Source organism: Argopecten irradians, chromosome 6 (genome assembly GCF_041381155.1).
Source record: "Argopecten irradians isolate NY chromosome 6, Ai_NY, whole genome shotgun sequence".
NCBI classification, from domain to species: domain Eukaryota; kingdom Metazoa; phylum Mollusca; class Bivalvia; order Pectinida; family Pectinidae; genus Argopecten; species Argopecten irradians.
Window position 1 is genome coordinate 34,915,324 of NC_091139.1, and position 10,831 is coordinate 34,926,154.

Sequence of the window (10,831 nt, forward strand, 5' to 3'; positions counted from 1 at the left end):
GATTTTTTGTGAATAAAATTATTTTCTTGTAATTTTTTCTACTATTTTCAACTCTGTAACTATAGCAGTGTTACACCTCTCTAAATTTTTTCATTAAAATTGTCTTCCATGGACAGTCATAAAGATGTGGTTTGCGAACTGAGAAGTTTTCATTTTTTTAACTCTTTTCGTATTATGTAGAGTGAAGGTAGTACTTGTACCTTGGAGTTCAGGTCTAGAAGTTACTAATTCTAGTGTGATCAGTGTTGTCAGGCAATTTTCACACAATACACTTCATTAAATAATGGCATGTTTAGTTCCGCTGTTTATCAGTATCGTCATTAATACAATATTGACTCATTCAACGATTCTTATATTCATTACCCTTGAATTCCCATTTTCCTGGTGGCTGCCTTGAAATGAAATTCTCCACCTTTTCGTAATATTCTTTTGGACTCTTCTGTGTAAATGGAAAAGGTACATTCATGTGGTCAAATATGGTGTACCTCTTCTTGATGGTAAATGAAGAATCCAACAGTAAAAGGTTCAAGTCACCTCTCTGTAAAGAAAAAGAATACACAAATCAAATGAGTCGTGAACTGAGTAAATGGTTCCGATTTCTCAAATAAACTTATTAACAGTCAAATTATGACCAAAGTAATTTTTTGTCACATAAATTACATAAGGAGAAGAATTTAAGTTTTGATTTGTCTTCTATTCTCAGTTTGAGACATGAGGTTTTTAACTTGCCCAAGTTGTCACTCTCCACAAAGAGTGCTTTCAACCAAAACTTGATCCACAATGTTTATACTCAAATGGTAAATCGGTACTGAATTCCCAAATGGCAAAATTACCAATCAATATCAATTAAACCATTTTGTCTATAAGATACAATATAAAACATGTTGTTGCTTTCAGTTCAAGATTCTTACTGTAAATCTGAAAAATTAACTTTAAAATTAAAGTAGATCACTTCGACGAATAAACATGTTCAAGATTATTCATTAAACATAAAATATCTGCTTTCCCAAGTGCCTTCAATGCTTCAGTCGCTTTTCGTGAGAAATAAATGATTTTTATTTATCGAGTACATATGCTATGAGGTCATATTAAGATTACTATTTATCATATGACTTCCATGTTTTCCCATTCAATATATCCATTTAATAAATCTTATTTACACGTGTAATATAACCTATCTGCATGGTGATTGGTTGATTCTGATAATAGTACGTATTTCAACTGATCGATTGATTGATCATCTAGCAGAAAACTCCAAACAGGAAGAAACAAAGGCATATATTAGCCATATGATAAATAGAACCTCTATCATTCGTTTCCCTTCATATTAGATTGGTGATATTCTTTTCAAATTTTTCATTTTTTTGCTCTTAAAAGGCCATGAAAAATTATAAACTTGCATTATAAATCTAATATGGAGGGAAACTCATTTAAGAGTAAATATAAGTTGTCAAATATAATATGAAGGGGAACTTCTGCTCAAAGTCTATGTCTACAAACCTTGTGAGTTTTATAACAAGAGATCCCAGAGGGATCTTGGGCGCTCCACCAAAGAATGATCTATGTCTGACAATGGAAAGATGGATCTTTTTCTCTACTTTTTAAACCTTTTCAAACATATACTACACATAAAAATTTGAGACAGATCGCTTCAGTACTTTCAGGAGAAATAGCAGTAACAAACTTCAACTATCAAATCTAAAATGGTTCCTTGGCGGTCATCTTGTTGATGATCGGTCCCAAATCGCAATATTGCACATCAAGAGCTCTAGGGGAACCTACATGTGAAATTTGAGAATGATCCATTCAATTACTTTCTGAGAAATAGCGATAATCACAAATTTTAAATATCAAAATCCAAGATGGCTGCCTGACGGGCCATCTTGTTGACCGGTCGGTCCCAAAACGCAATATGCACAACTAGGTCCCCTAGGGGAAACCTACATATGAAATTTGAGACAGATCCCTTCAGTACTTTCTGAGAAAATAGCGATAACAAACTTTAAATGTCAAATTCCAAAATGGCTGCCTGGCGGCCATCTTGTTGACTGATCGGTCACCAAAATGCAATTGCACAACCAGGTTCCTAGGGGGAACCTACATATGAAATTTGACACAGGTCCCTTCTGTACTTCTGAGAATAGCGATAACAAACTCGCGAGCTATCAAAATCCAAGATGGCTGCCTGGCGGCCATCTTGTTTGACCGATCCGTCCCAAAATGCAATATGCACAACTAGGGCCCTAGGGGAACCTTCATTTATGAATTTTGAGACAAATCCCTTCAGTACTTTCTGAGAAATAGCGATAACAATAATTGTTAACGGACGGACGGACGGACGACGGAACCACGGACAAAAAGTGATTTGAATAGCCCACCATCTGATGATGGCAGGGCTAAAAATGTAGTTAAATGTCAATAATAAATGGCTTTAATATTATAATGTTAAAAATCAGGGCAATGCAACCAAAGCTTATCAATAACAAGTTAATACATTTCAATGATTTATATTTCAAGTATAACAAATATAGATAGCATTATACTAACCAAGGCAGGCGGGCAAAGCCGTAGATCTGTGGAATGCTCATCAAGATAACCGGAAGGCAATGCCTCACACCAGGAATCAAGTGATTCGAAAATAGTAGTCTGTAATTACAAATACCAATTATCAAAAACAAAGTAAAGAATTTCTTTTAAAAGAATCCAAAATAAAGCTTTATGAATTTTGAATGTTATGTTATTGTTTGCCTCAACACTTATTTCAAAACAAACTACTAGAATGTATAAAACAGAATGGTGTTATTACCGTGTAAATGTGTTGAAGAATATGAGATTCCATATCTCTATCAATAATGTCAGGAGCTCCCCAGACACAATCTCCCCATCCACATATGATGTCAAACACATGGGTACCAGATATGTGGGTCTGGGCAAGGTCTTGTATTGATGGAAACGTCTGCTCATTACCCTCCACATGTTTGATGTTCACACTACAAAACGCTGCAAAAAAACATTATTACATCTATAGCATCCAAACATAGATAAACAAAATTATTACAAATGGACTTTGTTGCAAGCCGTTAAAATACAGTTCAGTACATCAATAGTAGACAAACATAAATATCCTAATATAAGTTTGTTACTTTAAAAATAATACAAGAAATTATATCTGAAACAAAATGATGAAAAACTAAGACAATTCAAACTATTGTGTAAAAGAATGTATGCATTGCTGATTTACTTACCTTATAGATTGGGCCAGGATTTGCCTCAATATCACCACAGGATAACAAGGGTATAGATGTTCCTGTGTGAAGACCAATGATGCTAGTGTTTGTGTTGCTTGTACTTGGGTCTTCTTGTGCGAAATGGTTATTTATGTTGGGTTGGGATGTTGTGTTGGTTGTGTTATTGTTTCTGTTTAATGATTTTGGCTTTTGTGTTATGTGTGCTGGTGTGTTTGTGACTTGTTTGTTTGTCTGAAAGTAATATATAATATACATGTATAGTTAATAATAACATTACACAAAAGGAAATCATTAAACAAGTTATCACATTATTTTAAAAAAATCAATTTAATTGTCTTGGTATATATTACATATTCAAAAATTAATATATCCGTAGTACTTCTTTAAATTTCTTTCTCTCTCTCTATATTGCTACTTTCTGCTTGCTTTTTAAATTGAAAATCTATGTGTTGTAATGAAATTTTCTGTTGTTCCACTATTCTCCACTTACTGTAGGTTTCACCCAGAAAATGTCCTCAAATGAATATGCAAATAAAAACTATATCACTGAGTCAATTATACATACCAGTACTATTTCCCTGGCTCCTGTGGCACTTGCGATAGTGGACAAGGAATTTTATGTCATTGTTGTGGTATGTGCCACAACAATGCGTCCCAGCTTCTTGGTGATTTGCTGAAATGATAATAATAAAACAAATTATTTTATTTTACTTATAAAATGTACTATGCTTCTACTTTAATCTACACACATTTTATTTTATTGTTTTTAAAGACCAAGATATTTACCACTTTATTATTATGGATCCCTAAAAAAAATCAATTGCACTTTGTACCAATGTAGATAACATAACCTATTATCACTGGAAATGAAATCTGAACATGCTGACTGATTAAACTCCGAGTTATTGTAACTTATATTTCATGATGTTATCTTACTGTATCTTTTCTTTTTGTTGTCTTCTTGACCGATCGAATGTGATTGTTCTGCAATTAGAAATAAAGCACTAAATTCATGTATCTATAAAAAATCTCTAATAATGTCCAATTTTTAGTTAATACATAATGTCAATAATATCTTTTTTTATGAATTAAGAATAAGGAAAGAGCAAAGGTTAAATCTAATTAAATTTCAAAGGAGTTACTGACCTGAAATTTAAACACAAATTTAACAAGTGGTCCAAGAAGTATCGAAAAAATTATCATGGAGATGTATACCAATTTCAACATATAATTAAATGAATAATGGAATTCTAAACAAGCGAAAGATTATACTTAACAAATCAAACTGTAACTGATAAGTAAAATATTAACATAGACTTCGTCAAAATTTGATGAATATAAGAAAGGTGATCAAGAGGACAAATTAACGAGAATTCTGATAACATCTTTCTTTAACATACCTCATTTTTGACTTTGGTCTCCTCAAATAATGACACAACACACTTTGGTTTCACAACAATCGCAAAGCTGTCGTCAATGTCCAGTGTAACATTGTATGGAGACAGCCTATTGAAATGAAAATCGAATGAAAATAAAATGAGACATATTGATAATTTAATGACCACACTTCCTACAATTATAAGTAGTAAATATACTATGGAAAGATGTCGGGTGTCAATACACAGCTAATATATATAAATATATATAATATGTACATAAATGTGAATAACTTTTTTTTTTTAAATGTACAGTACAGACAATGTTCAATACTATCAAATCTTTCCTGTAATGATCAACAGTGCTAGATCTCTCTACCAACTGAGTGAAAGAGGCGCCATACTCCATCTGACAGCAAAGATTTAGAGGCTTTGCTTATAAACATCCAACCACATCAGGTGCTCTTTTTACAATTACAGAAAAAAAACTGTGGTAGAAAGAAGAGAGACAGCCACAAATCAATTAAAGTTAAAGCAGATGAAAACAAGGATATGCAAATTAATAACAAAATGCACTAAATCGAAATTACACATTTAGTTAGTAAAGCAATAAAACATTGATGCCAGCATGCAATTACAGAAAAAAATGATAATGAAGCATTCATATAACAAACGAATCCTTCATGCATGTGATATCATTAGTAGGAGTGAAACAGTTCTAACGTCATGAACCGTGGTATACTTCTTTTCGTTCTATACACTCAGTATTCTCAGAATTACGGTACATGAATATACCGAAAACTTTTTCTGGGTGGCTTGTGGCAGTCCAAAGCACTTATATACTGTATATAAGCGGGTTTCTGATTAGTGTAGCCCAGTTTTCATAACGGCCAATCACGCGGCATTACAGTAACCTTGTTATTGACGGAAAAATGTAATCTGTCAATATAATCTGCCTTGGCATCTTAACACTCTGCTATATGGCATTATTTGGGATATTCTATGTAGAAACGGTTATATAAACAAATTTAAAGAGTGTACTTGTCTAGCATATGGTTGATTCAAGATTTGAAACATTGTAGCATGTAAGATTTAGGTCTTAATATTAGAAATGTATTATATGATGTAAGAGTTTACAATGGTGGGTGTTACTTTTGATATACTCTTGATATTTTCCCATTTTGGCAGATATGAATATCAAATGTATTAACCGAACCATGAACAATGTATCACAATACGAACCGAACCAGAGAAAGCGTACCATTTCACCCCTAGTCATGAGATCAGTTCAATGCAATTTTTTTTTTTTTTTTTTTAGCCCTTGGCAGCCACATAATGTCAATATAAAGAGTTAGGTCAGAAACACTCAAGTAGTTTGTTTAAATATCAAGGACATAAAAAATATACTAGGTAATTTTGTATTATCACAATAACTTCTATCAAATAATTAATAACTATAATATACAAATGACATAATGTATAGACATATAATTCCATTTAAAAATAGCTTTTATACAATACTTAATGGTATAGTTGAATGTATAAACTACATTTAAAACTTTAACAGCTAAGATAACTCAATAAGTTAAAAGTCCATAAAAAGAAGAAAAATTGCACGAAAATAAACTTTTCGTGAGAAAAGCATTAATGCGGTTTCTAGTCTACCAAACAAAAAACAGAGCTTTAGTATCAACGAAGTTAATCAACATTACATGCTCAACTCTTTTTTAGTATGAACAAAGTTAATCAACAGGATATTTTTAATTATAAATGTATACCGTTGATAAATATGTTCACCATCTAGTGAAGTATGAGGACAGCTAAGAAAAAAACATGTATGTTGTGAAAAATATGCAGAAGAATATTCCGTATTAATTGTGAGCACACAGCAAAGCATATTCATTCACCAACAACAGAAACATGTTCAGAGCAAATAAATAATTAATGCTAAGATATTATCATATTACACATGTACATTGTTAAAATATAACTTAAAAAGTGTTATGCAAAATTTTATAAATGCTTTAAATACTGGTTTAAAATTAGTGATCATTTTTCTACATGATCAAAAGACTTTACAAATAAAAAGTTAAAGTTATATGTCCCATGAATCAATAAGAGCTTCTTATATGTTATTCACCTAAAAAGTTCACAATATTTTGAAAATTACAATAATTGCAATGCATGTATATGTACAGGTTTCAATTTTACAAGTACAAATTACAGCTGACATTATATTTATGTTTACAGTGTAGTGGAATGAGTACATAGAGTCAGACCATGACGCTAAGTTGTGGTCTACAATCTCATTCACATTTGTGTAGCATTATTTGTAATTGTAAAGTAATTTCTTCAGTTCAGGCATAAAACAACAATAACTTTACTGCTAATCGTAGGTAATGTTTATAAAGTATCATACATATTTGTCTGTCCATTTCAATGATTTTCACAGCTTAATTAATTCATCAAACTAAGGTTTTCAATGTATTACTGAAGAAAAAATAACATGTCAAAATGTTCGCACAGTTACGGCACATACAACTTCAATATGTACACAAGAGAAGCATAAAGGATAGAAAAAAATAAAAATCTGAACAGTCCACAGCCTCTATATATATGGAAAGACAAACATTTAAAAGATGTAGAACGGAAATGAAATGAAGTGGACATATATAGCATATTGGCAAATTCATTACAAACACATTATAACTAAATGTGAAGTAGAACAAGAACATATATCACTTACCACTCTACGATTAGAAAATTTCTTTCTTTTGAATCTCCTCCTCCTCCTCTTCAATTTATCGGTACATTCAGTTCTGCAGGTGTTTTTCTATCAATGTTCAATAATATAATTAAGTGCAATCATCACACAATAAAAACGTCAAACAGAGTTCCTACAATATATCATTGCCTATTGAAGTCATTAAAACACTAATTCAAATGTGTATTGCATAAAGATGAATAACAAAAAGTTTCATAGCCTTACTATGTGCAGTTTCATTACATTTTCTAATAACATTTATATATGCTAAAAAAAGAAATATATACATCCAAATGTACTACAAGTCCCCTTTAAATCATCCTTCACAGAAAAAATCTAAAGAGTTATATATACTGGGTACATAGAAAGCAATATCTGAAATACCATACCAGGTTGTATGTACATGTATATACATTAATATTATTATACTTACTTTTACTGTTTCTTTCTTTCTTTCACTTGGAACATGCACAGCTGGCATAGCCCACACTACTTCAGCATAGGTCAAACGCCTAAAAAGAATTATTATTTTATTTTAAATTGATTTTTGTAACCTTTTGCATTTACTTGCCAGTAGTCACAATGATCATGATATCATGTACGTGCCAGTAGCCACCAAGATCATTATATAACCATATAAAATCAAAATCAACCATTTCATTACACAACTAGCTTTAATTATTAACCTTTATATCAATCTATAAGCATGTACATGTACAATGTATATAAAATATCAAAGAAAACACAATTTAACAAAGCATGACAATTTATTGACTCGTGCCAATATCCTGGCTCGAACTCACGATCTACGGCACCCAATCGCCTAGCCAAACATAGCTGCGCCTTCTACCACTGCGCCACATCCACATCCCAAAAAAAGGATGTTTCAATGACGAAGTGATAGTCGGTTCGATATGCTGACATGATCACTGTGGAAATTGTCAAATTAAATCTTTGGATCAACAACACATAGTGGTAGTGGTAGAAGGCGCAGCTATGTTTACCTAGGCGATTGGGTGCCGTAGATCGTGAGTTGGCCAGGATATGGCACGAGTCAATAAATTGTCATGCTTTGTTAAATTGTGTTTCTTTGATATTTTATATAAAATATAAGAAACACTAGACTTGGTCGCTAGGCCTTACTGCCTTCACAGGCGTCTTTAGGCATGCATATATATATATATATATATATATATATATATATATATTCTGGTACACTGCTCTTCAATTCTGCGCACTTGCTCTTCAATTATTTATACCTACTTCCAGCATTTTCCCGTTCTGTTCTACGCGTTTTTGATCCTTTACATATGCTGCCCAGCAAAAGGCGACTAAATTTGGGGCTTTGTTTCTTTGCAAACACACCGAGGAAATAGGCGACTAAATTTGCATCCTATACCAATGAGCACCATAAATAAATTTCGACACACATTTGACGTCACACGTGGCACGCTTTCCAGTCATCGCTCATACTTTAGCGTTCTGCCGAACGGCATGGATAAATTTGTGTAGATCCGGCCTTCGGCTGCCACTTGCCGAAAGGTTAATTGCGCTCCAATGTGCTATATAGTTTAATATATGTCTGCTTTGTCCCGCATTACTGTTCGTATCCTATTATGTAATCGTGTTCGTTTTGTATGTCTTGATAAAGGGGCAGATCGCCTCGAAAATTTGACAATTTTGTTTTGTCCACACGGTTGGAATTACTTCCTTGTCCCGTATATTCTGGTACATATATAAAGAAATGGAGCCGCGCGCGATCAGACTCTTACTCAGTTGTTCTCAATCAGTTGTTCTCAATGACAAACGCTCATCAACACACTCTTTTAACTATGACGTCTACCAGGATGTGGTCCTTGGACATATGTATTTTGTCTTTTCGCTGGAGATTGCATTTTTTACTAATAGTATCTATTCCTTGGAAAATGTGGATCAATTACAATCCGACATCTATCACAGACTATCAAACTTACTATATATATATATATGGCTGACAGTGGCTGTAATCTAGTACACGCATATTAGAAAAAGGTGTACCATGACATCTCATACACACAAAATGGAACAATTGACGTTTCACATTTTTCTGATAAGCATGTGCGAGGTGACGCCAACTGTCAGCTATCGTAAGAACTAAATCAGCCTCCAACATTTAAACATCTGTGTTTAAATTCGCTGTATATATATAATATATATAAATTAAGTGTTTTAAATACATGCACTGAGTATTGTCTGAATTTACATGTCCCTGTGTCAATCAAATGAATTGGTCGAGAGTGTCACTTTGACCCTTCATGACCTTGCACACGCCAGTTAAACTAATTAAAATTATATTGTAATTCCGCTCCACTACGATGCTCTTCGTTGTGCTCCAATACAAGATCTATAGCTAACAATGCCCCATTCGGGGTTACCTCAGCATGACCCCTGAGGTTAGCCAATCAGCGTCTACGGAATCTTCGGTGTGGTTATTGTGTCATTTGGAAATATAAACGGCTAACAGTATGTCCCGAAATGTTACGATTCTAGGCCATTGGTCATGCTGAGGTGACTCGATCTGAACAGGGATTTGTTAGATCTTGTATGGGAGCGTAACGTACATAAAGCATCGTAGTGGAGCAGAATTACAAGTGTAATTTAAATTAGACTGACACGCCAAACTGATTAAAATAAGATGATGATCCTTATACCCAATCCATCCAATAGAGGATCTGACAACATCCCATAAGGAGTCATGTTCGGGTGACCATTAGACCACCTGTACTTCAGGTCAAATGCATTTTCTACACCTTACTACATCAATGGAGTGTAATGGAATCTAAACGTTATCTACACTCCCTACGGCCATCTCTGTAATGATACGGGTGTATTTATAGCTTAGACTAGTATTGGGTGCATGTGTCCCCTCAAAACCCCTGGGCTGTATTCTGTTTATACTAATCAAGGACGTATATGAGAAGGATAAGTCACACTGGGTTTTGGGGAAGTCCAAGGCAGGCGCTTTTGTGTTTGTGCACTGACCGTGACGTTGGGCGACGACTGATTTTCCTTTGATATCCGCCGGCGCAGCCTTTGATGTAGCTTGCGGGTGCGAGGGTTACCGTCTTACTTTCTGAAGCGGTGCTGTCATTTCATGAGCTGTCGATTTTTTTTAACGAAAATTTAAGACATATCCCCTAAACATTTCGTCTTTATAACAAGTTATAAACGTCGTGAAATTTAATAAACTTTACAATGGTGTTTCGTTTGACTCGATAAGACAAGTATTTGTTGAGAAAAACGGTTTTTTATTCCAGGTTCATAGGCGTCTCGCGTGGTGTTTAGTAATGTAAAGAGACAGACACGAATCCTTCTCACTTATAAATCCTTGTACTAATCAAGGATTTATAAGTGAGAAGGATTCGTGTCTGTCTCTTTACACTACTAAACACCACGCGAGACGC

General features: G+C 33.6%; 2 long non-coding RNA genes across 2 annotated transcripts; both read right to left on the reverse strand.

Moving 5' to 3' along the window:
* Positions 1-463: 463 nt before the first annotated feature.
* LOC138326349 (uncharacterized) lies at positions 464-2,923 on the reverse strand. The gene is made up of 3 exons (XR_011208892.1): positions 2,807-2,923; positions 2,548-2,646; positions 464-538 (listed from the first exon to the last, which is right to left on the reverse strand). It is a non-coding gene; the product is annotated as an uncharacterized lncRNA (long non-coding RNA).
* Positions 2,924-3,900: 977 nt separating this feature from the next.
* On the reverse strand, positions 3,901-8,035 carry LOC138326350 (uncharacterized). Its single transcript, XR_011208893.1, has 5 exons — positions 7,822-8,035; positions 7,371-7,457; positions 4,649-4,754; positions 4,185-4,232; positions 3,901-3,921 (listed from the first exon to the last, which is right to left on the reverse strand). It is a non-coding gene; the product is annotated as an uncharacterized lncRNA (long non-coding RNA).
* Between the last annotated feature and the right edge of the window lie 2,796 nt (positions 8,036-10,831).